The sequence below is a fragment of the Acomys russatus genome, chromosome 3 (genome assembly GCF_903995435.1).
Source record: "Acomys russatus chromosome 3, mAcoRus1.1, whole genome shotgun sequence".
Taxonomy (NCBI): domain Eukaryota; kingdom Metazoa; phylum Chordata; class Mammalia; order Rodentia; family Muridae; genus Acomys; species Acomys russatus.
Window position 1 is genome coordinate 17,427,261 of NC_067139.1, and position 4,527 is coordinate 17,431,787.

Below are 4,527 nucleotides of genomic sequence, written 5' to 3' on the forward strand. Positions count from 1 at the left end.
AGGTGTGGGGATACAGGGCTGCTTTGCAGCAGCTATGATTTGCCTTGTGCTATAGCAGCAGCGTGGTGTTGCCAGTTGCAGACAGATGCTGCGATTGTGTGGCATTTGGAATTCTGAGGATTTTTCATAAATGCAAGGGCTCCAAGAAGCATGGTGGTTTGTTGGTGGCTTGTTAATTGCTGTTGGTTGTGGCTTTTTAAGTAGTCACGTGCAAAGAAACAACAAAAAAGAAATTAGAAACCCTGACAGCAAAGATGAAACTTGCCCAAAGGAGCTTGATACCCCTAAGCAGCAGGAAATAGTCTAACGATAATGTCCACCCCCTTTCCGACACCTGACTTTTTTTTAGAGATTTTTTTTTTTTCCTTTTCTCTCTATTCTTTTTACTTTTATCTAGTGTTTGGGGGTTGGAAAGGTGGAAGAAAAGTGGTGGAGAAGGGTGGAGGAAGAAAGAAGACCCACAAAGTAGCAAAGACCAGCCACACAAACCAAAAGTGCTGTCCACAGCAAAGGTAATGGGAGGCTCATAGCACAGCACAACTGTATTGAGAGAACTTTAAAGCCAACTAAGAGGTGTAGTGAGTTCAATCTCAAAGATTCTCTCTAAGCCTCCTCTTTATTTAGGTCTTTATATAAAGGTCCTCAACGAAGATGTCCAACTCTTCTAAGTATGTTTTAAACATCTTAATGACAGAAAGAAAATGGGCAGATTACCTGGGAAAATAGAAGGACAGTCTGTGTGTTTGGAAACTTTTGGAGAATATTCTTTCCTAAGAACTGGACGAGAGCTGCTGGAACTGTGGATTCTGTGGGTAGACTGCATCTTCTGCTAGGTTCCACCTCTTAAAGTTTCTACCGCCTCCCTGAGCCTAGTTGGAGGAAGTGGGTCATTGGAGGTGTGCCACCAAAGGGCGTGTTTTTGACACCTGCCTCCACCTCTCTTTCCTCCTCTTCCTCCTCCACTTCCTCCTCTACATCATCACCATTCCCTCCTCCTCTTCCTCTTCACTCTGGATTTCATTCAGTGAGCAGTTTTCTCTGCCTTGTGGTTCCTGCTGTGGTGTGTACTTTGTCACAGGCCCACAGGCAACAGTACTGAGCAACCACAGACTGAAAACGGGAGCCCAGAGCTCTTTCTTGTAAGTTGTTTTGCCATAACAATAGAAAAAAGTGTGACAAACACACACAACACACACACACACACACACACACACACACACACACACACACACACACACACACACGGTACTGAGAAATTGAGACATTGATGCAACTAGACAGGATGAGGTAGCTCAGAAACCCTTGGAATTGGCGTGCAATAGGACTTGAGAGGTATTTGGAGAAACCAGATGGACAAAGTTCAGGATATTGTAGTCAGAGCCTGTTGGAAACTATTATGGGAGCCCAGAAGGCTAAAATGCTGATGTGCAAAGTCAAAACTGTTCTCCTGTTTTACATAAAAATGAAGATTGTGTTAGGAATTGGATCAGTGGCCATTCACATGACATCCTGGCAAAGAACTTTCTTCCTGTTGTAGAAGCTCTGAAACTTTGTTGTGGTCTTTCTTTCCCCAGAGGTCCTTGGCCACCAGGCCACGAGGACAAAGGGGGCAAAAGTGATGAAAGGGGTTCAGATGCCATAAGTATGATGGAGAAAACTTCCAGGAGTCAAAGACTTCAGAGAGACAGCTCACTTTTATTGCTTCAGGGATAAGATATATAAGAGTTCTTAGGTTATGGCAGGAAGGACTGATCAGATATAACACAGTACCTAATTGTCGTACGGGCAACAAAGGCTGATTGATCAGAAAACTGTAGCTAATTATATGGATGGAATGGTGTGCTAAGTCGTGTAGCATTTGTAAGAAGCACTGTGCAAGGCCACTCCCCAAATAATGTCAGGCATCTGTGCCTAGAGATGCTCTCCAGATAAAGTCAGGCACAGAAGAGAAAGCCCCACTAAAAAAGGAGGTTTCCGTTTTGTGCTAAGCTCAGAGAGCTATCTGGTCATGGTGGATTGCTTATGTGAAAGACCTTTCAAAGCACCACAGCTATGAGACAGTGGCATACCTATCACTGACTCCTGTGGATAAGATTTATAATGAGAATTAGGAAAGCTAAATAGAAGGATATTTTTTTAACTTGCTACTTTATCAGAAAAGGGAGTGTGTAGTTGTTGTTAAAGCAATTAATACCATGAAAAAGAAATCAAATAGGGGTTGGGAAGATGGCTCAGTGGGTAAAGTGTTTGCTCTACAACCATGAGGACCTGCAAATCCCTCATCAAATCCCTAGCATCTAGGTGAAAGCCAGGGACAGAAGCACACGTTTATATCCTCAGTGCTGAGGTATTGGGAAGACAAGTGGATGCCCAGAACTTACTTGCTAACCAGTGAATGGTGAGAGATCCTGCTTCAAAAACCAAGTGGAGAGTAACAGAGGAAGATACCAGATGTTGACATCTGGGCTCCACATATACCTGTAAGATAACCACCCCACCACCACCACCGGCACCACCCACAAGCAAGTACTTTGTATGGGACAGTAGGAAAGGTCCCATCTCAGGAATGCACAAGTTTCTACTCATCACAGTCTTTTTTTTTTTTTTTTTTTTTTTTTTTTTTAATGACTTCGTTCTGAGGAGTGAGTTCTGACATATCCTGCTTGCACAGAGCTGCCTAGGAATTTTTTCTTTAGGGTTCAGTTCCTCATGTTTCATCCATCCTGGTGCTCAGGTCACCTCAGCCACAGTGCAAGTGGCCTTACACTCACTACTACACTCTTTTATTGTACATTAAAAGAGGCAACTAGTTAAAGACAATTTACAGTTAAAAGAGAAGCCAGGTGTGATTGCAAACACAAAACTGTCCTCCATGCCACTTGGGAGTCTGAGACAGGAAGATGGCCATTTAGAAGCCATTTTGAACAAGTTAGCACTTTCCTCCAGAGAAAAACAATGATGGATCTGACGGTCTTAATCGTCATTCTCGGTCTCTGTCTCTCTCTGTCTCTGTCTCTCTCTGTCTCTCTCTCTGTGGAAAGGGTGAGGTAGAGGGTTTCAAGGGAAGGACTGAATGCTCTCACTGCTCTGTACACACACACACACACACACACACACACACACACACACACACACAGTGGGGAGGGGGGGAGCGCGCAAACAGAGGGCGGGCTAGTGAGCACAAAACTTAAAGAAATTCTCCACCTTGTAAAGAAAATGCATTCTCAGGAAAGAATATGAAGGGTGTGCCAAAACTAACCTTTGATGAAGAGGTTAATACAGCAAGAAGACAGACACTATTCATTACTGCAAGAAAGCCTGGGTCAGTCATCAACGCGTTACCCCAATTGCCATGCCTATCACAGACCAGAATGCCTCAGACAGAATTTCAAGGGAGGGACCTGGTGCACTATGGGACTTGGGGTACCACAAAAGCTCCCACATTCTAATGTGGCACTCACTGGTTCCTCTGTCTTTGTGGAAATCCTTGATGTTGTGTCAAGGTGTCTCAGGTCAGCTGATTGTGAGGTGGAGCAGTACGGCACATTCTCCTGGATTTCAAGGGATGCCTTTAGATGCAGGTCCTAGGTAGAGAACGGCGGCAGACATGGAGCCACCACAGAGCTATGCCTATTGGAGCCAGGGGTTGTGCCGCTGCAAAATTCCCACCAGGAAGAAGTTTCGCGATACTAAAAGCAGATCTTCTTCCAAGATTTCTGAGCCAGGGAACATTATTATGCACTGCTGCAGCCTGTGATAGCCCATAAAACTGCTGCGTGAGCGCCACCTAGTGGTCATGTGGATGAGGCCCGCCAGAGTCCTGGACACCGACTAATGCCATTGCCCTGAGTCCAGGAGGTGGAACCAGGGGGAATGTGATGCGGTTATTCGCAAGCCTCAAGCTGCCATAGTGCTTGTAATTCTGGGCTTTAAAAGTTCGTGGGCTCTACCACTTTTTTCTTGCCTGCTACTGATTTTTAAAAAGAAAAATTTGCCCAAATCTGGTGCTGTTTTACTTTGGGAGAAACTAGCTTGTTTGAGTTCATAGACTCACTAAGAATAATATTTTGAACCTCATATCTTATTTTTATAGTACCAGAATAAAGTTGGGGGACCTGGAATTAATATACTTTGTATGAGAGGGACGGTGTCCATTTATATTATTACAATAAAACTATGAATTCTCCAGATTCAAGACTCGACATCTGAACTAGCCTTCATCTGGGCACCCTAGAGAAGTGTAAGGCGCCACAGAAAAAGAGCAGGGAGCACAGGTGTGTCTCTCCTGGTCTCTCCCTGTCTTATAAAGCAGAGAAAGGCGTCAGAGGTTGAGCCACCAAAGAGCTATGTCAGTTGGAGCCAGGGTTTGTGCCACTGCTGAGTCCCCACCAGGATGATGTTTCACAGAGCTAAAGGCGAGCCTCCTCCAAGATTCCAGAGCTGAGGAGCTGACAGCTAAGTTAGAGCAGGAGCCACAAGCGCTGGATTCATATAGCTCCTATGAGCTGACGCGAGCGCCACCTACTG